Source organism: Leucoraja erinacea, chromosome 24 (assembly GCF_028641065.1).
Source record: "Leucoraja erinacea ecotype New England chromosome 24, Leri_hhj_1, whole genome shotgun sequence".
Lineage (NCBI taxonomy): Eukaryota > Metazoa > Chordata > Chondrichthyes > Rajiformes > Rajidae > Leucoraja > Leucoraja erinaceus.
The window spans coordinates 25,990,858-26,018,848 of NC_073400.1; positions in this window are offsets into that span (position 1 = coordinate 25,990,858).

A 27,991-nucleotide genomic window follows, 5' to 3' on the forward strand; every position below is an offset into this window, starting at 1 on the left:
GGGTCTGAGCTATAGGCAGATGTAGAGTAGGCTGGGACTCTATTCCTTGGAGCACAGGAGAATGAGGGGTGATCTTGCAGAGGTGCATGAGATCATGAGATGAATAGATCGGGTAGATGCCCAGAGTCTCTTGCTCAGAGTAGGTGAGTCGAGGACCAGAGGACATAGGTTCAATGTGAAGAAGAAAAGATTTAATAGGAATCTGAGCGGTAATTTTGTTCACCAGGACAAGAGACTCTGTGCATTTACTTGATCTATTCCTTTCATGATTTTACACAGTAATAAAATCAGAAAATGCCAGAGGTAGGTCAACTCTATAAAATCACCCCTCATCCTCCCGTGCTCCAAGGAATAAAATCCTAGCCTGCTCAACCCTGTAACTCAGGCCTTTGAGCCCAAGCAACATCCTCGTAAATGCAGAAATTATAGAAGGGAGATGCTGAAGTTATTCACTGAAACTACAGTATAACGGCGAGACCAAACGTATACTGTAGTTTAGTTTAGTATAATGTAATTTAGTTAAGTTTAGCTTAGTTTTAGTTTAGTTTACAGATACAGCGCGGAAACAGGCCCTTCAGCTGACCAAGTCCGAACCGACCATCGATTTCCGCACATTGACACCACCCCACACACACCAGACACCAGAGACAATTTTACATTTCTACCAAGCCAATTATGTCTTTGGAGATCGGGAGGAAACCGAAGATCTCGGAGAGAACCCACGCAGGTCACAGGGAGAGCGTACAAACTCCGTACAGACAAGCACCAGTAGTCTGGATCGAACCCGGGTCTCAGGCGCTGTAAGTCAGCAGTTCTACATGCAGCCCCAATTACTCCAGTTTACGCAAGGCAGTAAATGTTACAGACTGCACTCACTTAGCAAAATAAGCTTATAAATTGTGCAGAGTAGCTTGTTATTCATCGGGGGGGGCAAGGATCAATCACTACGCAACCGTACATGCTGCTTGTTTACCTGAGAAGGTGAGGGCTTCTCACTGTGTAGCTGTGTGGAGTAGCTGCATATTCAGCAGGGTACAGATCATTCACTCAGTAAACCATCTGGAGTTGGTGTTCAGTCGTCAGGGTAAAGGCGAATCACTGTGGAACTGCAGCGTTAAAGCAGCGGGGCTAGTCGAAAGATCACTGTGCGGCCATATGGAGATGCTGCGTAGTCAGCTGGGAAAAGGTTACTGCTCGTGGAGGATTGCATGGTTTAGAGACCTTTTAGTACTACATGGGTTAAGGAGGAACACACAGCGTCACCTCTGGAAGCAGAAGAGGTTTGTTGCAGATCCAGGCCCGCAGTCGACCACCACACTGAATGTGTGTAGGAAAGAACTGCAGATGCTGGGTTAAATCGAAGGTAGACACAAATTGCTGGAGTAACTCAGCGGGACAGGCAGCATCTCTGGAGAGAAGGCATGGGTGACGTTTCGGGTCGAGACCCTTCTTCAGACTCATTCACAGAATGCACAGTCAGAGTGAAATGATCCACCTAGTGGGCGGCAAGGTGGTGCAGAGTTAGAGTTAGAAATTGGAGGAACGGCACCTCATAATTCACTTGGGCGACTTACAGCCCAGTGGTGTGAATATTGGTTGCTCTAACTTCAAGCAACCGCTGCATTCCCTCTCTCATCCACCTTCCTGGTCTCGCCCAACAAACAGCTAACAATGGCCTGTTTCCTTGATCATGTGCTGAAGCAAAGCAAGAATTTAATTGTCCTATCTGGGACACATGATAATAAACTCACTTGAATCTTGATTGAATCATTGTTACTTTTTGGCATTAATTCTTTGTTCCATATCTCTCTACATCATCGTCTATATCCCATCGTCTATATCCCTCATTTGCTTCCCTTTCCCGCGACTTTCAGTCTGAGGAAGGGTCTCGACACGAAACGTCACCCATTCCTTCTCTTCCAGAGATGCTGCCTGTCTCGCTGAGTTACTTCAGCTTTTTGTGTCTATCTTAGATCTCTACGATAATCGGCTTGGTATAATTTTAAATTGTCCCTAGTGTGTGGTCGCTGGTGGGCTGAATAGCCTGTATCTCTAAACTAAACTATACTAAACTGGACACTACATTGAATTCTCAGTCAGAATCAAAGTATCCTCCGATCTTCAACCTGTGAACAGCCAATAGATAATACTGACACTTTTGGGTACAGATTTGTGTCAGAAACAGGAATGTTCATTGCAGGTAATGACTTTCTAATGATACATTCTGCATTCCAAGCATCTGGAACGCAAAGATTACAATTTTCATTCCATTATTCATTCATCGTATTTGAATATCTGACAATGAATTGACAAATAATTAAAACAATCTACCTTATTTGCCCGGGAATGTATCCAGATCACTTGCTGTTTCGAACGCTTTAAGTTGCAAACAGTAATCAGAATGTAGGGGGCGGATTTCTTAAATCTATTTTGATCATGATCCATTCAATAGGTTTCAGAAATGATCACACAATGTTGTTACAGGGAAAGATGCACAAGCAAAGGTTTCATTCTTTCATTTTATTTTGTTCTATATCTCTCTATATCATCTCTCGTTTTCCTTTCCCCTCACTCTCAGTCTGAAGAAGGGGTTTCGACCCGAAATGACACCTATTCCTTTTCTCCAGAGATGCTGTCTGACCTGCTGAATTACTCCAGCATTTTTGTGTCTGTCTTTGGTTTAAACCAGTATCTGCAGTTCCTTCCTACACAAGCAAAGATTTAGTTTAGTTTAGTTTAGTTTAGTTTAAAGATACAGCTCAGAAACAGGCCCTTGAGACCGCGCTGACCAGCAATCACTCCGTACACAAGCACTATCCTACACACTAGGGAAAAATTACAATTTACAGAAGCCAATTAACCTACAAACCTGAAGGTGGACAGAAGTGCTGGAGAAACTCAGCGGGTGCAGCAGCATCTATGGAGCAAAGGAAATAGGCAACGTTTCGGGCGAAAACCCTTCTTCAATCTGAAAAAACCCCAATACTTTGGCCTTAAGTTTTTGAATCAGCACCATTTCATGATAGATGTCCACCTTGGCAACCTTGTTATTGGTCCAGCTGGGCACCTTATCCACTGGGAAAATGATTTATTCTGTCACATTTTCCATTATCACTGGCATCACCAACAAGTGCACTGGTTCAGACAAGACAAGAGACAACTCATTGTTTAATGATTAGTAGACATGACATTTATGGATAGAGTGATTAAAACAGCAGTTTCAGCAGTAGGAAAAACAGAATAAATATATTCCTACTGCAAAAGAGAATTTTAGAAATTGTTAATCTTAATTTTTAAGAATAATAATGAGAAAATGCAATTTTTAGAAAAGCTAATATTTGCAGTTCGGGGTTCCACCCCTGGTTATAAAAAGCCAGACAGAGGACAAGATAAATCTGAAAAAGGTTCCCAACCCAAAACGTCACCGAAGCATGTTCTCCAAAGATGCTGCCTGACCCGCTGAGTTACTCCAGTACTTTGCTCCCTTTTTTAATTGTATTAAGCAGTAACTACAGTTCCTTGTTTCCACAGGATCAGTCAGCTAGTGTGCTACAGTTCTTAGGCTACAAGATTTAAGGAATTAATAGTTTTAAGATCCAGTGAAATACTGGAGTTGAGTTGGAGATGGCTCGTTGAGAACTAATTGCATTGTGACATCAGTGAGGGATAAAGGAAATAGGCTGGGAAGAGAAACTCAAGGCGACTAACTGAAATGGACAATTATAATTTCAGTTCTATAGAGAAAGGTCAGGAAAAGGTGTGAAGAGGTCAAAGAAGGAGATACAAACAAGAATGGTCAAGTATGAAGTTGACAAGAATGATCGCAGGATTGAGTAGGTTAACCCATGATGAACATTTGTCGGCACTGTACTCGCTGGAGTTTAGAAGAATGAGCAGGGACCTCATTGAAACATGTAGAACAATGAAAGGCTTGGATAGAGTGGATGTCAAGAGGGATGTTTCCACTAGTGGGAGAGTCTAGAACTAGAGGTCATTGCCTCAGAATTAAAGGATGTTATTTTAGAAAGCAGATGAGGAGATATTTCTTTAGTCAAGAGGGTGGTGAATCTGTGGAATTCTTCGCCACAGAAGGCTGTGGTGGCCAAGTCAATGGATATTTTCAAGACAGAGATAGATAGATTCTTGATTAGTACCAGTGTCCGAGGTTATGGGGAGAAGGCAGGAGATAGTTGGATAGTTATATGGACGGGAAAGGAATGGAGGGTTTTGGTCTGAGCGCATGTATATGGGACTAGAGGAGAATACGTGTTCGGCACGGACTAGAAGGGTCAAGATGGCCTGTTTCCGTGCTGTAATTGTTATATGGTTATTATATGGTTAATTGGGTTAGGAGGGTGAGATAGATCAGCCATGATTGAATGGCGGAGTAGACTTGATGGGCCTAGTGGCCTAATTGTACTCCTTTCCCTTAAGACCTGATGACCTTATGACAACCGAAGGCCTACAGATTGTTCAGAATGATCTTTGGGCGATAAACTACAATCGGGCTGCTCCCTGAAGGTACAATGTGATTGTATTTCCATGTCTACACTTGGTGGTTTCAATGTAAACCAAAACAGTGGACACGAGGATCCACAGATAGTGCTTTCTTTTTGTGAATTACTTTTGCATATTTACACATGCAGGCGCCGCCATGTTTTGGCACCATTTTGTAGGTGCCAAGTTTTGCTCGGCCCGCATGCTCAGTCTACTTGAGCTGCTGCTGATCCAGGCGAGCCCCAGGCTCCGGCAGGGCCTTCCTCCATCCCTCCTCTCCTCGCCCGGCTATCTTTGTGCCCCCTGGGGGCGCCAGTTGCAACTTTGACTTTGAGGCCGCTGGAGCAGTTATCCCGGGTCATCCTCCTCCCAGCCCTTGCTCCTGGCATGCAACGCCTCCTGTGGCTCCTTCCCGGTACCACACTCCGACGAGTTTTAGTTTAGTTCAGAGGTAAAGCGCAGAAACAGGCCCAGGTCTGCACCGACCAGCGATCCCCGCACACTAACACTATCCTACACACACTACGGACATTTTACATTTTTTACCAAGCCAATTAACCTACAAACCTGGTGAAACTCAGCGGGTGCAGCAGCATCTATGGAGCGAAGGAAATAGGCAACGTTTCGGGCCGAAACCCTTCTTCAGACTGAAGAAGGGTTTCGGCCCGAAACGTTGCCTATTTCCTTCGCTCCATAGATGCTGCTGTACCCGCTGAGTTTCTCCAGCTTTTTTGTGTAACCTTCGATTCTCCAGCATCTGCAGTTCCCTCTTAAACAACCTACAAACCTGTACGTATTTGGAGTGTGGGAGGAAACCGGAGCACCCAGAGAAAACCCACTCAGGTTACAGGGAGAACATACAAATGTCTTCAGTCTGAAGAATGGTCTCGACACGAAACGTCGCCCATTCCTTCTCTCCAGAGATGCTGCCGCACCCGCTGAGTTATTCCAACTGGAGAGCGTACAAACTGCGTGCAGACGGTACCCACAGTCAGGATCGAACCTGGGTCTCTTGCGCTGTGAGGCAGCAACTCTGCACCTCGGGAAGGCCATGCACAAAGGTTTCTATACTTTTTTTCAAAAAGTGAGAGATATTAAAAAAAAAAAAATTTAAATACCCTTTTCCCCTAATTCCCCTTCGCTTCAAAGAGCACCATTTACTTATAAAAGTCTGTTAAATCACTCCCACTCACACCTCACACTCATCTTGGCAGACACAGATACTCATTAACAGAAGGGCACCACTAAAGCTTGCGAAACATGCTAGTCCATGGCCATCTGGTCAATAAAACCTGAGGAACATTTTGCGCCCCAGCCATCTGGTGCAGCAAGAATTGATCACATGCTTCAGATGTGTGTTGCTTTTGGCTACGTTCCAATAAAGTCCCAGTTTATAACATTGAAGTTGAGCAAAGACTGTGGCTGTCATCACCGTCAGTGCCTTGTGGCCACCCTCCCCTGCTCTCTGAGTAACACTGGCCCATCTAACCAAGTAGCAAGTGAGCACAGTATCTGACCCATCATTTAGATAGACACAAAACTCTGGAGTAACTCAGCGGGACAGGCAGCATCTCTGGAGGGAAGGAATGGGTGACGTTTTGGGTCAAGATGCTTGCTCAGACTGAGCCCGGCCTTTTGCAATAGATTCTCCTTTGTGCCGAAGAAGGGAGGTCATGTTGCAGTTGTATAAGACGTTGGTGAGGCCACATTTAGAGTATTGTGTTCAGTTCTGGCATCGATTCATAGGAAGAGGCACAGAGAAGATTTACGAGGATGTTGTCAGGGCTAGAAGGCTTGAGGTATCGAGAGAGGTTGAGTAGGTTGAATAACCACCAGGTGGCATCAGCAATGGCTGCCTCGCCAGCAGTCTGTCTGTCCCTTCCTTCTTTGGTGTTTTTTCAGTATGTGTTAAATGAATTTTGTTAGTCCTTGCTGTCTCCTCCCCTTCCTCAGTCCCCCTGCTGTCGATTCCCATCCCCCAGCCTTCGGGCTCCTCCTCCTTTTCCTTTCTTGTCCCCGCCCACCCCCGCCCCCGATCAGTCTGAAGAAGGGTTTCGGCCCGAAACGTTGCCTATTTCCTTCGCTCCATAGATGCTGCTGCACCCGCTGAGTTTCTCCAGCTTTTTTGTGTAACCTTTGATTCTCCAGCATCTGCAGTTCCTTCTTAAACACTGTGTTAAATGTATGTTTTAGTGTCCATTATCTTTTTTTTATGTGGGTGGGGGAAACTTTTTTTAATCTCTTGCCTCGACGGAGATGGGTTTTATTTTCCGTATCGTATCTCCGTCCGCCCTGCGGCCTAACATCGAGGAGGTGGCGGCCTCTGCTGGAGTCCAACTCCGGATGCTTCAACTGCGAGAGTCTGCAGACACCACCGTGGAGCTTGCGATCCCTTTCTGAGATCGCCGTTGGAGCTCCAACCACGGGAGACTGCGGACCTTAACATCGTGGAGCTCGCTGTCCCTGGTTAGTGACCAACTACGGGAGCTCCAAGCCCCGGGAGCTGTGACCGCCCTGGTTGCAGGAGCTTCGATCGCCCCGACGCGGGGTTTTCGATCACCGGCTGTGGATGGTTCGACTACCCCGACCACGGGAGAATAAGTAGATTAAACTTTATTGCCTTCCATCACAGTGAGGAATGTGGGGAATCTGCTGTGGTGGATGTTTATGTTAGCTTTTATGTAGTTGTGTGTCTTGTTGCTTTTTGTTTAGTACGGCTTTATGGTAATTCGAGTTTCACTGTATCTTAATTGGTACATGTGACAATAAATTGACCTTCGGACCTTTGGAGGATGAGACTCTATTCCTTGGAGGGCAGAAGGATGAGGGATGATCTTATAGAGGTGTATAAGATCATGAGAGGATCTTCAACTCTATGACTTTATCTGCACAACCTATAAACAACTTTACTGAAAATTCATTTCTGAGAATGATATCTCTCTGGTCAGGCTATTTATTTGCCACTTGAGCTGTGCAAACCAGAGATTAAAAGTCGACCACTTTGATGATGCTGAAGATGAAGTTATGAACAAGCCAGAGTGGGAAATGGTGGAGATTGACTTCCCTGAAAGAACTCTATAGCAGTGATATGATCATTCAGTCATCGCATTGATGCTGGTTTTATAAGCCCAGATTTATTTTAATTAACGCAATTTAAATTCAGCCGCAAAATATGGTCTGAGTAGCAAGGACTGAACAATAAAATCAGATTCACTCAGAGTGTAGACGGGCACACAGCAAGGTATGTTAATGCAGTAAGCTGCTTACAATATCATATGCAATGGCTTTGGGCATTTAAGATAAGAGACAAGAATATTGTGATAGAAAAAAAAACAATATAGAGAAAAGCACACATGATTGGGGTGATATTGAAATGAGTTTAAAGGCTTACATTAGGGAAACCAGGGTGAAAATTTGGATCTGGTTTATGGGAACAATCTAATGCAGGAAATAGGGAACATTGTTTATCTCTTCATTATGCTGTTGCTTAAACAGTGTACCTCTAAGACTTGTTTAAATTCAATAAAGGACATTGCACCATCAATCAGTATTGAGGAGATTAATCTTCAATAGAATTATATCAGTAAACAAATGCACGCATAAAGGAGCTCCCAGTGGCAGACAACAGGACATTAATAACAAGCTGCAACTTAGATAATATGTGTCAGAATGCTGGTTCAAATCGAAGATAGACACAAAAAGCTGGAGTAACTCAGCGGGACAGGCAGCATCTCTGGGGAGAAAGAATGGGTGACGTTTCGGAATGGGTGACCCTTCTTCAGAGGAAAGGGAAACGAGAGATATAAAGTAACCTCTGCATTCCCCTTCCCCCCCCCCCGCCCCCCCCCCCCCTCTCCTCCCCATCCAAGTCTCACCAGCTTCTCGTTCTCATCTGGCAAACAGCCAACAATTTCCTTTATCATGGTGACATTTGTGCATTTCTTTCATTCTATATCTCCGTACGTCCCCATCTAAATATCTCGCCTCCTTTTCCCATTGACTCTTCATTTAGCTCTAGACTAGAAGAAGGGTCTCGACCCGAAACGTCACCCATTCCTTCTCTCCAGAGATGCTGCCTGTCCCGCTGAGTTACTCCAGCTTTTCGTGTCTATCAGTAGCTTCGATAAACTGAGAAATATTGTTCACGACCAACTTCAGTTCTCTAAGGGAAGCACAAACTGGTTTGTTCTGCTCCAGTGGTCTTGGATTCCTCTTGGATCTGTTCAACCGGGAAGTTTATACTTCATGTTTAGTTGTCAAACTAACTTGTCATTTCACTGAACCAGGCCAATATTGTAGCCCCCCTGCAGTCAATGTTTGGCTGGCAGGAGAAGACAGATAACAATTTTTTCATCTCTTGTCTTTGAAACTATTTCAAAAACTATTTGAATTTGTTCACGGTACATAAACCCAGGCAGGAAAAGTAAACACTGAGGCAAAAAGAGTTACATAGAAACATAGAAAATAGGTGCAGGAGTAGGCCATTCGGCCCTTCGAGCCTGCACCGCCATTCAATATGATCATGGCTGATCATCCAACTCAATATCCTGTACCTGCTTTCTCTCCATACCCCCTGATCCCTTTAGCCACAAGGGCCACATCTAACTCCCTCTTAAATATAGCCAGTGAACTGGCTTAAACTACCTTCTGTGGCAGAGAGTTCCAGAGATTCACCACTCTCTGTGTTAAAAATGTTTTTCTCAGTTGAGAGAAGATAGACTCAAAATGCTGGGGTAACTCAGTGGGTAACAGGCTGCATCATTGGAGAAAATGGAAAGGTGATGTTTCGGGTAGGGACCCTTCTTTAGGCAAACGGCTATGGGCGTATGGAACGAGCTGCCAGAGGAGGTGGTTGGGGCAGGGACGATTGCAGTGTTTAAGAAACAATTAGACAGGTGCATGGATAGGACAGGTTTGGAGGGATATGGACCAAATGCAGCTAGGTAGGACTAGTGTAGATGGGACACGTTGATCGGCGTGGGCAAGTTGGGCCAAAGGGACAATTTCCGCGCTGTATGTCACTATGACTATGGCCCGGAGGGTAGAGGAATCAAGTTCCACTGAATTATCCATGCATTGCTTTTAATTTACTTTTAATTAGCTCTTTACCACCAAATAAATATTTTTGTGATATTTAGTCCCCATCAATTATATAATTAAAAAAGATGTTTATGAAGGAACTGCCGATGCTCCGGTTTCCTCCCACATTCCAAAGACGTGCAGGTTTGTAGGTAAATTGCCTTCTGTAAATTGGGCCTGGTGTGTAGGATAGAACGGGTGTGTGGGCGATCGCCGGTCGGCGAGGACTCGGTGGGCCACAGGGCCCGTTGCCGCGCTGTATCTCCAGAACTAAAGCTAACAGATGCAACCAGGAACATTTCATTCTGCGGAAGGCAGGTTGGGGTGGGGGTGGCAGAAAATTGGGAGAGTTTAACAAGTTTCGTGAAGAAGTAGTGGTGACTGAAAGCGCGGTGGAAGGGAACGGATTTCTGAAGTAGCGATTCTGTATTAATTGCTGGAATAAAGATGGCATAACCGCAGTTGCTGCGATATCTTCAGACTGCCGCAACTCATTAATGAAGCAACAGCCCTCTCTCGGAAGGCGGATGTGGTCTGTTTTTCTTTTCAAAACGCGCTTCGCATTTTTTTTAAAGAGAGGAATGCAGAAATGATGTAAATTGTCCCTGGATATTGCCTTTTAGAAAATGAAGTTAGTGGACCCACTAACTGCACTGACATGGTCTAATTGCTGTCTTGTAATGAAGATAAAATTCTGTAAACAAAGAGAGTTGGTATTAGTCTAAAACCATTCCATCAGTGGTCCCTTGGGCTCGTGGGCTGAAGGCTTTTAGCTCTGCTCTCCAAAGCGCCTAAATGGTGATCAGAACAAATTGTTTCAGTCATGAGAATCTTTAATGTTTATTAGGTCTTAGTCTTGTTCAATTCATTCTCCCAGTTTGCAAAACAGACTTTCAGCATCTTACAGTGGCACGTACTCTGAGAGCGAGTGATAAGGCAGATCTCAAGAGGAGAAACAAGGAACAGCAGGTTACACAAAAAAGCTGGAGAAACTCAGCGGGTGCAGCAGCATCTATGGAGCGAAGGAAATAGGCAACGTTTCGGGCCGAAACCCTTCTTCAGACTGATCGGGGCGGGGGTGGGCGGGGACAAGAAAGGGAAAAGGACGAGTAGCCAGAAGGCTGGGGGATGGGAGGAGACAGCAGGGGGGCTGAGGAAGGGGAGGAGACAGCAAGGACTAACAAAATTGGGAGAATTCGATGTTCATGCCCCCGGGGTGCAGACTCCCCAAACGGAATATGAGGTGCTGTTCCTCCAATTTCCGGTGCTGCTCGCTGTGGCCATGGAGGAGACCCAGGACAGAGAGGTCGGAGGCGGAGTGGGAGGGGGAGTTGAAGTGCTGAGCCACCGGGAGGTCAGCTTGGTTATTGCGGACCGAGCGGAGGTGTTCGGCGAAACGATCGCCCAACCTCCGCTTGGTCTCACCGATATAGATCTGCTGACATCTAGAGCAGCGGACGCAATAGATGAGGTTGGAAGAGATGCAGGTAAACCTCTGTCGCACCTGGAACGATTGCTTGGGTCCTTGAACGGAGTCGAGGGGGGAGGTAAAGGGACAAGTGTTGCATCTCTTGCGGTTGCAATGGAAAGTGCCCGGGGAGGGGGTGGACCGAGAGGGAAGGGAAGAATTGACAAGGGAGTTATGGAGGGAGCGGTCTTTGCGGAAGGCAGATATGGGGGGAGATGGGAAGATGTGGCGAGTAGTGGGGTCACGTTGGAGGTGGCGAAACTGACGGAGGATTACTTTTTGTATGTGACGGCTGGTGGGGTGAAAGGTGAGGACTAGGGGGACTCGGCCCTTGTTGCGAGTGCGGGGATGGGGAGAGAGAGCAGTGTTGCGGGGTATGGAAGAGACCCTGGTGCGAGCCTCATTTATGGTGGAGGAGGGGAACCCCCGTTCCCTGAATAGTGAGGACATTTCAGATGTCCTGGTGTGGAACGCCTCATCCGTGGAGCAGATGCGGCGTAGACGGAGGAATTGGGAGTAGGGGATGGAGTCCTTACAGGAAGCAGGGTGGGAAGAAGTGTAGTCCAGATAGCCATGGGAGTCAGTGGGTTTATAGTGTATGTCGGTTAGAAGTCTATCACCTGCAATGGAGATAGTGAGGTCAAGGAATGGTAGGGAAGTGTCGGAAATGGTCCAGGTGTATTTGAGTGCCGGATGGAAGTTAGTGGTGAAGTGGATGAAGTCAGTCAGTTGTGTGCGGGTGCAGGAGGTGGCACCAAAGCAGTCGTCGATGTAGCGGAGGTAGAGGTCGGGGATGGGGCCCTGGTATGTATTGAACAAGGATTGCTCGACGTAACCTACAAATAGGCAGGCATAGCTGGGGCCCATGCGTGTGCCCATAGCTACGCATAGGAACAGCAGGTGCTGGTTTACCAAACAAAAAAGAAGATACAAAGTGCTGGAGTAACTCAGCGGGTCTAGCAGCATATCTGGGTGAACATGGATAGGTGACTTTCTGGGTCAGGACACAATCTCCATTATTTAAATTCTGAAGAAGGATCTCGACCTGAAACATCACCTATTGATGTTCTCCAGAGATGGTGCCTGACCTGCTGAGTTACTCCAGCAACAATCAAATCATTGTCTGGGTTAATACAAAACCTTTTCTCATTCTCAAATGGATTTAATAGTGGCTATCATATGTTAGTTTATTTTAGATTCAGCGCGGAAACGGGCCCTTCAGCCCACCGAGTGATACCCACATATTCACACTATCCTACACACACTAATAAAGACACTACACTACACTACACTAGGGCCAATTTTACATTTATACCAAGCCAATTAACCTACAAACTTGTGCGTCTTTGGACTGAGGGAAGAAACCGAAGATCTCGGAGAAAGCCCACGAAGGTCACGGGGAGAACGTAGAAACTCCATACAGACAGCACCCATAGTCATGTTCGAACCCGGGTCTCTGGCAAGGTAAGTGCTGTAAGGCAGCAACTCTACCGCTGCGCCACCTTGCCTCCCTGTGCCCCGTGTCGAACCGTGTCTGGAGAAATAAACTATGCCCTGTTCATCCGAGAAGAAATTATCATTGTGTCATAGAGTGTTCCAAACAGGCCCTTCGCCCCGACTTGCCCACACTAGTCAACATATCCCAGCAACACGTCCCACCTGGCTGCATTTGGTTCATATCCCTCCAAACGACCTATCCATGTGCCTGTCCAGCTGTTTCTTAAATGTTGGGATAGTCCCAGCCACAACTACCTCCTCTGGCAGCTTGTTCCATACACCCACCACCATTTGTGTGAAAATGTTACCCCTCAGATTCCTATTAAATCCTTTCCCCTTCACCTTAAACCTTCATCGATTCCTCTGCTCTGGGCAAGAGACCCGATCTATTCCTCTCATGATTTTATAAACCTCTCTATAGGATCACATCTCATCCTCCTGTGCCCTGTGAAATGGAGTCCCAGCCTACTCAACCTTTCCCCATAGCTTAAATCCTCGAGTCCTGGCAACATCCTTGTAAAACCTCTGTATCCTTCCCAGCTTGATGACATATCAACATCGCTTGAGATAAGGCAAATTATCTGTTTGTTCTCTTTTCAGTCTTAATACTGTCACTTACCTCCCCTGCTTCTGAAGAAGGGTCTCAACCCGAAACGTCCCCCATTCCTTCTCTCCAGAGATGCAGCCTGTCCCGCTGGGTCACTCCAGCTTTTGGTGCTATCTTCGTTTTAAACCAGCGTCTGCAGTTCCTTCCTACACGTTCCCTCCAACTAAGTTTTACCTCTCAGCTCTGTTTCGCTGAGAACCGCAAAGAGAGAGGCAAATCGATATCTACAAACACTCCAGTTTCTGGGGTGGCTCTTAATTAAGTTCTCGGAGCGGCACATCTACGTGAGGCCTGGGGTTAATGGGGCAATAACTTTACGAACCAGGAGATGTGAGAAGCCGCGTTTAGAAGTGGCTTGCATCCTTTGCCCTGGAACGGACAATCCATCAAAGTATAAACATGAAGTGACAGTCAGGTGGCAGTATTTATGGCCTTGCAAACTAGTTATCTCTCCGACGACCATTCACACAGTGCTTATAAAGCAGCAAAATTATGAGCCAACATATGAATCCGGTTTAAAGCCTGTTTTACAAGGAATCCCTAAGGTTTCTGTACATGGGTTACAAAGACCCAGACATGATTCTGCCGAGAGACATTTATAGATGGGTGGTGGCATGGTGGCCCGGCAGTAGAGTTGCTGCCTTCACAGCGCCATAGACCCCGGTTCAATCCTGACTGCAGGCGCTATCTGTACGGTGTGTGTACCTTGTGGCATGGTGGCGCAGCAGGAGAGTTACTGCCTTACAGCACCAGAGAACCGGGTTTGATCCTGACTACAAGTGCTTGGCTGTACGGAGTTAGTACGTTGTCCCCGTGACCTGCGTGGGTTTCCTCTAAGAACTTCCGTTTCCTCCCACACTCCAAAGACGTACAGGTTTGTAGGTTAATTGGCTTGGTATAAATGTCAATTGTTCCTAGTGTGTTAGTGTGCGGGGATCGCTGTTCCGTGCAGACGCAGTGGGCCAACGGGCCTGTTACTCTAAAGTAAAATAAAACAGTACAGTTTTCAGGCTGCTAAACCTTCTCCCCCAATGGCAGGGGTGAGATGAGAGTGTGGCCAGGCTGGTGTGGATTTTTGGCGATGCTGGCTGCCTTTTTGAGGCAGCAACTCCCGTGGATCCCTTCGATAGTGGGGAGGTCGTTTTATCGGGCTGCATCACAGCTTGGTTTGGCTATTGCTCCAACCTAGACCGCAAGTAATTGCAGCGAATTGTGTGCACAGCCCAGCCCAGCCCAGCCCATCACACAAACCAACCTCCCTTCCATTGACTGCATTTACACCTCACGCTGCCTCGGCAAGGCCCTCAGCATAATCAAGGACGAGTCGCACCCTGGCCACTCCCTCTTCTCCCCTTTCCCATCGGGCAAAAGGTACAGACGTGTGAAAACGCACACCTCCAGATTCAGGGACAGTTTCTTCCCATCTGTTATCAGGCACTGACTCATCCTACCACAACTAGAGAGCAGTCCTGAACTACTATCTACCTCATTGGTGACCCTCGGACTATCTTTGATCAGACTTTCCTGGCTTTACCTTGAACTAAACATCAATCCTTTATCTGTACACTGCAAATGGCTGGATTGCAATCATGTTATTGTCATCAGTCTGAAGAAGGGTCTCAACCTGAAACGTCGCCCATTCCTTCTCTCCATAGATGAGTTACTCCTCACCCGCTGAGTTACTCCTGCATTTTGCGTCTACCTTCGATTTTACCAGCATCTGCAGTTCTTTCTTACACATGTATTGTCTTTCCGCTGACTGGTTCGCACGCAACAGAAGCTTTTCACGGTACCTCGGTGCACTGAACCTCGTTGTACATTTATAGTCAGAGATTCCTAGAGCACGGGAAAAAAGGTCCTTTCGGACAATAAACTAAACGTGACAATGTAATGCATGTGACAATAAACTAAACCGAACCAAAGTAAACTGGGCCAGTAGCCCGATGGACACACGTGCAAAAATCAAAGTACCTCGAACAACCGTAGTAGTGCACACACCTGCAGTGGTTCGATGCTGAGTTAAACCCCTGTCTCACGGTGCGAGTCCACCCACGAGTGATCTCGAGTTAAAAACAAATCAAACTCGTGATAATCACGTAGAATGAACGTAGCGGGAACGGCGGAACTCGTGGACGTAACTTAGCGACTCGTAACGCTAACGGCAGGTACTCGGGAAACTTGTTAACTCGTGAAAATTTGAAAGGTTTCCACGAGTCAAATTTACTCTTGAAGGAAAAATGTGAAACTTTATCGTAGTGACTCGTGAGTAACTCGTGGGTTTGGCTTGAGTGCCAGAAGTGAAATGTTGAAGATTAGTTAGATCTTAACAATGGAAAATTTTCAGTGAAGGAGCAAAAAGCACTCAGCGGGGATCTGAGGAACAGTGGCAAAAAGAATGAACCATGCAGTGTGGGGAAAGCCGCATTGCGAGAGTTAAATAGCAGAGGAAGATTTTGATCCGATTGACCTCTGGGTTATGGGCTCACCACAACTTCGCTGGGTCACTCCGCTGTCAAAGAAATCTGTTCGCAAGCAGGAAAGTTGCTGCATTGATATTTAAAAGACGCTAGAGTATGTTAAAAACACCCAGAGTATGTTGTCAGAGGAAGGTTGGTAATTAGTTGAACGGTGAGTTGTTCAGCTTGCAACTCTATTTTAAAGGGATTCACTCTAATTAGCAACCCAAAGCTAAAAATGTAACTAATTTCTTTTTTTAATCTTAAACAAGATTATTAACTGGACTGAATTATAATTAGAAGTTATAAATAGCAGTTTGAAAAAGTTAATTACTAATTAAATAAACTAAATGATGACAGGTATGGTGCATAGGTGATGTATTGTGGCTGTGACACACAGGAACTGCTGGAGATAGATCACTGATTCAAATCTAGTCATGTTAGTTTAGTATAATTTAGTTGCTGCCTTCCAGCGCCAGAGACCCGGGTTCGATCCTGACTACGGGTGCTGTCTGTACAGAGTTTGCACGTTCTCCCCGTGACCTGCGTGGGTTATCTCCTGGACCTTCAGTTTCCTCCCACTCTCCAAAGACGTACAGGTTTGTTGGCTTCAGTAAATTGTAAAATTGGCCTTAGTATGTGTAGGATAGTGTTTGTGTGTGGGGATCGCTGATCAGCGTGGACCTGGTGGGTCGAAGGACCTGTTTCCGTGCTGTAAGCTAAACTGTGATAAAAATGTTCCCAATGCCAAACTGTGGTGAATAGCCTGCCACTTTTGCCCCTCCAGGCACATAAACAATAGCTCATCTTTTGTTCAGCAACATAGACATTGCAGCCAGGGAGAATTGGAAACAAAGGACTATCAGATTATAATTCTTGTAGAAACAGATGACATTATTTGAGACTGAGACAGATAAGCATTCCCATTGCCAAGAAACCACACATGGATATTTACGATAATCTTTCATTCAATGAAATCGCTGTCCATTGTGTCGCAACAGAACTATTTTCCCAAATATTTACTCCCCTTGGATGAGGCAGCATCCAGGTGTTAAGAGGGAACAGATTAGTCAATGTGAACAAATTAGCCAATGAAATTTGAAAGCCTTTTGAGACCCAATATTAATAGATTAGAATTAATCTGTGTGTAGTGTGCTTTGGCCAACAGAATTAGAAATGTGTTTCTGCTACTTAAACAAAGTTATTAATTCTTGCATTTAAACAGCGATGGAAATCACTTGATATAGCAGGCAAAGAGAGGGATTTCAGCTGAAGGCCCACAATGATTTCACTCTTCTTTTCTTTTCATTTGAAATTGAACCCCAAGTCTTAATTTTAGTTTTGTTTAGTGTAGAGGAACATTGCAGAGCATGCAGGGCCCGAGTGTGTGGGATAGAACCAGTGTGCAGGGGAACCGTTGTTCGGCGTGGACCGAAGGGCCTGTTTCCACACTGCATCTCTAAACTGGTGTGAACAAAACCTAGCTGGATCTCTCAAACTAAAAACTGAAAAAGTGTTCCCCGTTTGAAAGTCACCATTGACTTCAGGCAGTGTGCTCTCCACATTGCATTTTGGGTCATAGGGGAGATATGTGTGATAAAATGAGAGATGATTCCAGTTGGCAAGGCTTTAGACAATGTTCTTCAGGAAACGCATTGGCCCAGGAGAGGATACAATGCAGATTCTCCAGCATAAAAGCAGAGTACAAGCATTCAATGGTAAGTGCACAGGCTATATCACTGTACCTTAATTGGTGCATGTGACAATAAATATGAACTTGAACTTGAACAATACAAAATTAGTTTGTATTCTCCAGGGTTTGGATAATTGATGGTATATCTAATCTGGGTATTTAAAGTAGTAGAAACCCACCGTGGACCTGAGCAATTCTTTCTACAAAAGAGGAACAAGGGAATTTCATCTGGAAAGTAAAACTAGTTCAGTTTATCGTGGTCACCTGTACCGAGGTACAGTGAAAAGCATTTGTTTGCATCCTATCCAGTCAGAAAAAAGACTATACATGATTACAAAGAAGCCGTCCACAATGCACAGATAAAGGATAAAAGGTACAACAGTCGGTACAAGATATAACATTGAACATGCTGGGGTGCTATAGTGGTTCAGTTGCTGCCTTCCTGCCCCAGAGACCGGGGTTCTATCCTGACTACAGGTGCTGTAATACATTAAAAATAATTTGACATTGCATTTAAGAGGATGAACTAGGTGTGATCGGAGTCTACTGGCTTTACCTTGCACTAAACGTTATTCTCTTAGCATATATCTGTACACTGTAAATGGCTGGATTGTAATCGTGGGTTGACTCCGATTCCAAGGGTCACCAATGAGGTAAATAGTAGTTTCGGGCTGCTCTCTGGTTGTGGTAGGATGGTTCAGTTGCTTGATAACAGCTGGGAAGAAACTGCCCCTGAATCTGGAGGTTTGAATTTTCCCACAATTGATACCTTTTGCCCATATGGGAGGGGGGAGAAGAGGGAGTGACTAGGGTGCAACTCGTCCTTGACATGTCCTTGTGACCCACTTCACCATTAAAGTCTAAAACCACAGCCTTTTGAGTGGGGTAGGAAGAAAGAGTCTCAAATTTCGACCTTTATGATCAAGTCCCTCCTGACTTCCTGTATCTCCATTCTTTAGACTTTAGAGGCACTGTGCGGAAACAGGCCCTTCGGCCCACCGAGTCCTCGCCGACCAGCGATACATACACTTTACACTAGCACTCTCTTGCACAATATGAACGATTTACAATTAACATGCATACCTGTGGGCCATTGGAATGTTTGAGAAAACCGGAGCACCCGGAGAAAACCCACTCAATCACAAACTCTGTACAGACAGCGCCCGCGGTCAGGATCGAACCAGGGTCTCTGGCTCCATATGTTAGCAGGTCCACCGCTGAGCCACCGTGCCAGTTGCTGGCAGTAAAGAGAGAATGGAAGATGAGAAAGAGAAGAAAGAAATGGTAGAGAGAGGAACAAGGGAGTCCTGTCACCCCAGTTCACTCTCTTGAATGCAGCATCAAACGCTCGGCACACGTGACAATAAACTGACCTGAACTGAACTGAGAAAGTTAGCTTTGAATGAATGAATGAATGATTGAATGTATGAATGTATGAATGAATGATTGAATGTATGAATGTAGCAAAGTTCTGTATCAGTCACAGTCCAGACGAGTGACAGAACAGACTGGACGACCTGCTCCATTTCTTAGTCTCCGGTCAGGTGCGATAATTTAATTAGTCCCCAAGTAGTGAGTCAAACTGTTCCTTTCAAACTCAGCCATCCCTCCGGACCTTTTGAAGGGTTTTCGTCTGAAAAGAAACCTCTCCGACTGTGAGCTGTGATCGGCTTTCTGTTTTCCCCAGTTGGATTGGTGAAGACACTGAAGCTGCCATTTCCAAGCCAGTAGTCGCTCTGAAAAGGGTCGGCTAGAGTCTCGGGAGTAATTAACGAGACACGATATCTTTCACAACCGCCGAATATCACAAAGCATCTTCTCTTTTTAGAAGTGGCAGGGCGGTGGAGCTGCTGCCTTATACAGCGCAAGAGACCCGGGTTTGATCCTGATCTCGGTGCTGGCTGTCTGTCTGCGCGGAGTTTGTACGTTCTCTCCCTGTGACTTCTTTGCTCCTATACTTGACCTAGAATTGAGAGCGCTCCCCACCGAACTGACCCACAGGTTCTATAATGACCGCAAATCTATTGTTTGCTTTTGCTGCCATTGATTTATCTGCTCGCTGCTCAATAAATCCGCCTGATAGTTAAAGGCATAATCCGCAGCCTGACAAATCATCTGTCTCATTCTCTGCCTTTCTGTGTCATAAAAATCACACTCTGTGGCGCATGATTAATCTGGTAAACTGGACACACTGACAAGGGTTGCGTTTAGTCTCAGCATCGCCAGCATTAGATATTTAAAAACGCTCTTATTCCTGGATATGACTGACGACGCTAGAACCTATTGCAGCGCCGAGAGTTCTAAGGGACGGAACATTGCCCACAACCAAACGTCCTGGGCCTGGGATATAAGGTCATTAGGTCATAAGTGATAGGAGCAAAATTTGACCATTCGGCCCATCAAGTCTACTCTGCCATTCAACCATGGCCTAGCTATCTCTTCCTCCTAACCCCATTCTTCTGCCTTCTCCCCACAACCACTGACACCCCTACTAATCATAATCTATCTGTTTCTCCCTTAAAAATATCCACTGACCTGGATCGAGTGGATGTGGATGTTTCAACCAGTGAGGGAGTCTAGGACCAGAGGCCATAGCCTTCTGTGGCAACAAATTCCGCAGATTCACCACCCTCTGACTGAAGAAATTCTTCCTCACCTCCTTCCTAACAGAACGTCCTTTAATTCTGAGGCGAAGACCTCTGATCCTAGTCTCTCCCTCTCGTGGAAACATCCAGGATGCTGTTCATAGACTACAGTTCAGCCTTCAACACGATAGTCCCCTCCAGACTGGCCGGGAAGCTAAAGGAATTGGGGCTCAACACCTCCCTGTGTGCCTGGGTCCTGGACTTTCTCACCGCCAGGCCCCAGGTAGTCAAGATGGGAGGGAATACATCGAAGTCCCTCACCCTGAGCACAGGATCGCCCCAGGGTTGCGTCCTCAGCCCCCTTTTGTACTCCCTGCACACACATGACTGTGTGGCTAGGTTCAGCTCCAATTCAATAATTAAGTTTGCTGATGACACTGTGGTGGTGGGCCTGATCTCAGACAATGATGAGAAGGCCTACCGGGAGGAGGTGGCTGATCTAGCACTCTGGTGCCAGGAGAACAGCCTCCTCTTGAACATCAAAAAAACGAAGGAGCTGATCATGGACTTTAGGAGGGCACATCATCCGAGGACGTACACTCCATTGAGTATAAATGGGGATCCTGTGGATAGGTTGAACTGTTTTAAATATCTGGGAGTCCACATCTCTGAGGATATGACATGGTCATCACACGCCTCAGCACTGGTGAGTAAGGCAAGGCAGCGCCTTTACCACCTCAGGCAATTGAGGAAATTCAGAGTGTCTCCGAGGATCCTCCAGTGCTTCTACGCAGCGGCGGTGGAAAGCACCTTGTCCGGGAACATTACCATCTGGTTCGGGAATTGCTCTGCCAAGGACAAGAAGGCTCTGCAGAGAGTAGTGCGTTCGGCCGAACGCACTATGGGAACTTCACTCACCCCCCTGCAGGAACTGTACAACAGGAGGTGCAACTCCAGAGCAAACAAAATCATGAGAGACCTCTTCAACCCCTGCAACGGACTGTTCCAGCCGCTACGGTCAGGCAAACGCCTCCGCTGCCATGCAGTGAGAACGGAGAGGTTGAGAAGGAGTTTCTTCCCAGAGGCAATTCGGACTGTAAACGCCTATCTCACCAGGGACTAACTCTACAGAACGTTTTTCCTTCTATTATTTATTATGTAAAATAATATGTGTGTTATGATTGTGTTTATAATTTGTTTGGTTGTTTTGTTGTTTGTCTTTTGCACAAAAGTCTGCGAGCATTGCCACTTTCATTTCACTGCACATCTCGTATGTGTATGTGACAAATAATTTGACTTGACTTGACTTGACTTTCCACATCCACTCCATGCAGGCCAGGCCAGGCCAGGCCAGGATGTGCCTGTGCACCAGTTGCATCTTGCATCTGAAATCTGAAACGTCACCTATTCATGTTCTGGGGAGGTGCAGCCCGACCCGCTGAGTTACTCCAACAATTTGTGTCTTGTTTCGTAAACCAGCACCTGCAGTTCCTTGTTTCTAAAATTGCCGCAAAAACACAAGCAAGATGATCAATAATGATAATTTGGTCTCATTACTGTACATGAGATCTTGTTGCACACAATATGTCTGTCACATTACCCACCTATTAAAACTGAAAATAATTTAATTCATTTTCCACGGGCTGTATTTTTGATGTTGCATTAATATAATTTTCTCTTTTTCATCGCCAGACAATATTATTATTATTTTATTGCAAACAAAGTCTCTTTATTGCTTTGTTGATCAACTTGTCCCTTCTCTACAGAATATTAAAAGGTTTGTTAAATATCTGTGCCAATGCGAGGTTTGAGGGCTCATGATAATTAAATGCCTCTCGTGCTCCTGGGGGAGCATTGAAACTCCAACTGCAGATCGCAGGGCTAAATAAGTTAATTTTATCTTCTTGCACAGAAGTCCCTCAATGCCTCTGCTTGGATGAAGGTTGCCAAGCAGTACCAGCGGGACCTTTCACAACACACAAACCAAGGTGTGCGAGCCTTCCGTTTCACATAGTCAACATTTTTCACCTGATTACCACGGAGGCGCAGCGGTAGAATTGCTGCCTTACAGCGCCAGAGACCCTGGTTCGATCCTGACTACGGGTGCTGTCTGTACGGAGTTTGTGTGTTTTGTGTTTTTATGACTTGGCAGATCTATTTCCCTCCTGGGATAAATACATTTCTATTGTATCGTATCGTATCGTGCTGTATCGTGCGTTCTCCCCCCGACCTGCGTGGGTTTTCTCCGGGATCTCCGGTTTCCTCCCACACTCCCAAAGCCGTGCAGGTTTGAAGGGCAATTGTCCCTAGTGGGTGTAGGACAGTCGTAATGTGCGGGGATCGCTGGTCGGTGCGGACTCGGTGGACCGAAGGGCCTGTTTCCGTGCTGTACCTCTAAACCAAACTAAGTTAAGCAGGAGCCGAAATTCAATCAGTCTACCTCTCTTGCTACTTAAGGTGGGAATAAAGAATGAGAAATACTCAATCAAATCTCAAAGGAAGGGAAATAAAGACTTGTACTGGTACGTCTCCGCCACAAGACTTTCCGATCTTTTCCACAGAATAATTACCTCGATTACCAGAATGATTTGTGGGCAGCACAGTGGCGCAGCGGTAGAGTTGCTGCCTTACAGTGCTTGCAGCGCCAGAGACCCGGGTTCGATCCCGACTATGGGTGCTGTCTGTACTGAGCTTGTACGTCCTCCCCGTGACCTGCGTGGGTTTTCTCCAGAGGATCCGATTTCCTCCCACACTCCAAAGACATGCAGGGTTGTAGGTTAATAGGCTTGGTATCATTGTAAATTGTCCCAAGTGTGTGTAGGATAGTGGACCGCGGGGATCGCTGGTAGGTGTGGACTCGGTGGGCCGAAGGGCCTGTTTCCACGCTGTATTTCTGAACTAAACCGTGGAATTGCAGTGTTAGTGCTTCATAGGTGTGCTGCAAGCCACGTCTAATGACCTGTCATGCCTCCCACTAACACGTTTAATCTTCCCAGGGCGATGACTGATGGAGATATCTCCAGGTTGAAGCCCCATGAATTTTCTCAGTGACATGCCTACCCCAACAAAATGATGAAGAGAAACACCATAGATATGGGTGTCAGGGGTTATGGGGAGAAGGCAGGGAGAATGGGGTTAGGAGGGAGATATCGATCAGCCATGAATGAATGGCGGAGTAGATTTGATGGGCCGAACGGCCTAATCCTCCTCCTATTACTTATGTTCTTTTGATATCAGGGATAATGTTACCTGCATTTTTCAGCCCAGGCTAGCCCACAACTTCAGTACTTACACAGAACATAGAACGCAGAACAGTACAGAACACGAACAAAGCCCTTCCTGGGGAGGGGGTTTGGGTGGTTGGAGCAGATATGTGGCATTTAAAATCCTTTTGTGTAGGTATATGGGTATGCAGGTATTGGATATGCACCACGTATTGCTAGATGAATGAGTGACTATATTATCGTCACACGTCACAGTGCAAAGAGTTGCCACATAATGTAACAAAATATCTCACGGCTGCTCCTCCTTTGTTCTCTCCCCCTCCCCCCCCCCGCCTCCCCCCCCCCCCCCCCCCCCCCCCCCCCCCCCTCCCTTCCGGCAGTTCCCTCACATTGGGTCCTCCTTAGTACTTGCTGGTTTGGCACAAACATTGGGGGCCGATGGGCCTGGTTTTTGTGCTGTACTGTTCTATGTTCTATGTTCTTATTCCTGGACATCTTTTGGCTTCAGTTCCAGGAGATCGAGAGACTGGACTCTGAAAATGGCACCAAACCCTGGCGATTCTTGCAAGCGGTCTCAGTCAGCTATATTCTATACACTTTGTACTAATCTGGGATTGTGGCAGTTATGGGAAATCTTTACTGAACTGTATGCAAAAAAACCAATTTCATTGTGCTTCTGTACATTAGTATGGGTGTCAGAGGTTATGGGGCGAAGGCAGGAGAATGGGGTTGAGAGGGAAAAATGGATCAGCCATGATTGAATGGCGGAGTAAACGTGATGGGCCGAATGGCCTAATTCTGCTCCTATAACTTATGAGCATGTGATAATGGAAAACCATTGACCATTGAAAGAGAGACAAGTGTTAAAGGAGAGGAAATAGAGGAATTATACTGGTAATGCACCTCCTCAAGACCTTTCAAACTTTTCTCGTGGAATTATAGCCTTGAAATTGCTGTGATGTTGCTTCTTGGACACGTTGCCAGCCATGTCTTAAGACCTGCCACAACTCCCACCAACACGTTTAATCTTCCTAGGGAGGCAACCGACAAAGACATTATCCAGAAGTTAATGCCCCATGAGCTTTCTCTGCGACATTCTTAACCCAACAAAACAAAGACGAAAAACAACCAAGATAGTGTCAAAGTTTGCTAAATCCTTCAGCTCCACAGGTCTGCACACTCGAGTGTTACCAACCCAGCCTTCACTTTATCCACAAGATAGACACAAAAAGTTGGAGTAACTCAGCGGGTCAGACAGCATCTTTGGAGAGAAGGAATGGGAGACGTTTCTCTCCCGAGATGCTGCCTGTCCTGCTGAGTTACTCCAGCATTTTGTGTTTATCTTCGGTTTAAACCAGCATCTGCACTTCCTTCCTGCACCATGTTGTGAGCTTAGAAACATAGAAACATAGAAATTAGGTGCAGGAGTAAGGAGTAGGCCATTCGGCCCTTCGAGCCTGCACCGCCATTCAATATGATCATGGCTGATCATCCAACTCACTATCCCATCCCTGCCTTCTCTCCATACCCCCTGATCCCTTTAGCCACACGGGCCACATCTAACTCCCTCTTAAATATAGCCAATGAACTGGCCTCGACTACCTTCTGTGGCAGAGAATTCCACAGATTCACCACTCTCTGTGTAAAAAATGATTTTCTCATCTCGGTCCTAAAAGACTTCCCTCTTATCCTTAAACTGTGACCCCTAGTTCAGGACTTCCCCAACATCGGGAATAATCTTCCTGCATCTAGCATGTCCAACCCCTTAAGAATTTTGTAAGTTTCTATAAGATCCCCCCTTAATCTTCTAAATTCAAAGGTATCAAAGGTATTTTATTGGTCACATTCACATACACCGAGGTGTAATGAAGTGAAATGCTTTTTGCCATTTTGCAGCACACAAAAAAAGAATACAGACATAACACCAATGAGAGTCTTAAACACAAAGAACATTCCCCCCACAATGGCTCCCACCATGAGGGAAGGCACAAAGTCCAGTCCCCAACCCCAGTTCACCCATAGTCGGGCCTATTCCAGCGTGTACAAGCCGAGTCTATCCAGTCTTTCTTCATATGAAAGTCCTGCCATCCCAGGAATCAGTCTGGTGAACCTTCTCTGCACTCCCTCTATGGCAAGAATGTCTTTCCTCAGATTAGGAGACCAAAACTGTACGCAATACTCCTGGTGTGGTCCAAGACCCTGTACACCTGCAGTAGAACCTCCCTGCTCTTATACTCAAATCCGTTTGCTATGAATGCTAACATACCATTTGCTTTCTTCACTGCCTGCTGCACCTGCATGCCTACTTTCAATGACTGGTGTACCATGACACCCAGGTCTCGTTGCTTGTCTCTTACGACACACTGTGCAATGATTGCATTGTAGCCAATATTTTATACAAATGACAGCCAAGAATGGGATAAATCATCATTGCTCATTTTGTCTGAGTTCTAAATAAAGTCATGTGTTGATTTGCACCTTTTCCAAGCTCAGAATATCCCAGAATACGTAATGGCAAATTAATTCCAATTATGATTGTTTATAATAAATGCTGAAGACAATTCAGCGTAGGTAGCTCTGCGTGCACTCATGCAAAAGAGACTTGATTATCTATTTGCATTATATTAGTCATAGAGTTTTAGAATCATAGAGTGATAGAATCATTCAATACGGAAATAAGCCCGTCGGCCTAAGATGCCCCATTTTAGTTAGTCCCATTTGTCCATCTTTGGCCCATAGCACTCTGAACCGTTCCTATCCAATGTATCTGTCCACGTGCCTTTAATGTTCTTATAATACCTACCTCAAACACCTCCTCTGGAAGCTCATTCCATATACCCACCACCTTCTGAGTGTAAAAAGTTGCGCCTCAGATTCCTTTTAAATCTTTCCCCTCTCGCCAACCCATGCCCTCTGGTTCTTGATTTCCCTGCTCTGCGAATGGGACTGTACGTCTACCCCGATCTGATCCCCTCATGGTTTTGTACACTTCTATCGGATCAGAAGGTCTGAAGATTCAGAGTCTGAAGAAGGGTCATGATCCGAGACGTCACCTATGAAATTTTGTTCGAACCGTGTCTGTTTGAATGACAATAAAAGGCATTCTATTCTATTCTTCTATTCTCCCTACTCGTGTTCCCCAGCGATGCTGCCTGACCTGCTGAATTACTCCAGCACTTTGTGTCTTTTTTTGTAAACCAGCCTCTGCGGGTCATCTAAAATTGCCTGCCTTGTGCAATAATGACCAATAATGAAAATAGGCTCATTGGCCCAATTGGCCCACACTGACCAGGGAGGCAGCACACCATCCTGGGGTCTTGACTGCGGCCGTAGAATCCCCTGTCTGCACCCTAACAATGGAGTCACCCACTACTGTAAAGGGGCTGTCCCACTTGGGCGACCTAATTGGCGAGTTTAGAAGAGTTTAGGAGAGTTTGGAAAAATGTCATGTTGAAGACCTCCTTCAACTATGTAGAAGACCTCCTTCAACCTCCTTCGACTTTGTTGAAGACTATCTACGACTACCTTTGACTACCTTCGACTACCCTCGATTACCTACGACTAACATGTCGACCTACTACGACCTACTTCAACTAAACCTATGAGTAAAAAAAGTCTCGATTTTTTCCATGGCGACCTTTTTTTACTCGCGGGCATTTTTCAGCATGTTGAAAAATACGCCGCGACCTAGCAGAGGCCTCGAGTACACGGGGACTACTCTCGAGAATGAAGGAGAGTTACAGAGACCTCCTACGACCTCGCGTCGACCATGCTGCGAGTTGAGGGCAAACTTGCCAGAACTCGCGGATTAGGTCGCCCAAGTGGGACAGCCCCTTACGGCAGCAGCTCTACCACTACACCACTTTGAAGCCATGCAATCATTCCGGCTTAATGACATCCCTGTGTATTAGCGGGTGAGTCAATGAGTCAAGAGAACATTTTGGCAACTTGTCGCGTAGAGCTTACATTTCACCTAAGTGAGGTCTTGGCATGTTTGCCTTCAATCAAGGAGGACCTTAGCTTTACATTTTCATTGGAACAGCAAGATCCTGTCTGTAACACCCTCAGTATTAAACTGGGAGATTCAGCCAGGACTTTGTACTGTATTCTTAGAAGTGGAATCTGAATCACATCTAATTGAGCCATGCTGATAGTAACTGCTTCAGTAAATGGAGGAACTCTGGTAATGATGGTTTTACTCTTTAGACTTTAGAGATACAGTGCGGGAACGGGCCCTTTAGCCCACCGAGTCCACGTCGACCTGCGATCATCTCGTACACAAATAATATCCCACACACGAGGGACAATTTTACAATTTTACCAAAGCCAATGAACCTACAAACCTGCACGTCTTTGGAGTGCGGGAGGAAACCGGAGCTCCCGGAGAAAACCCTCGCGGTCACGGGAAGAACGTACAAACCTCGTACAGACATGGTTGAGATCGAAACATGGTCTCTGCCGCTGTGCGCCCATAGACTGAGGCAAGCGTAAAGTTCGGAACGATGCAAATGGAGCCGGCTGCATTCATGGGTTCACCGAGCTATAAATTAACACAAAACCCTCGACTGGAAATTTCCCACAGAATGTTGCAAAATAATTACTCGCTATGAATAGACATGACAACTGAGTTTTGAGAAACCAAGTTCAAGCTTCCAAGTTAATAAGGCTGCCTGGGAGAATGAGGGGAAAATATTTCAAACAGCAAATTCAAAATTAAATGCACAAAACTCAGTCCAGAGGGCTTCAGCTGCCTTGCCTCCAGTGAGCCTATTTAACATTTTTTAAGTTGTACTTTTAGGAATTTTTTCAAACCAATTTAAGTTTAAGTGCTTACGTGCAGCAATATTTTTTTTGCCAGATTCAAATTTACATGCACAAGGTAAAT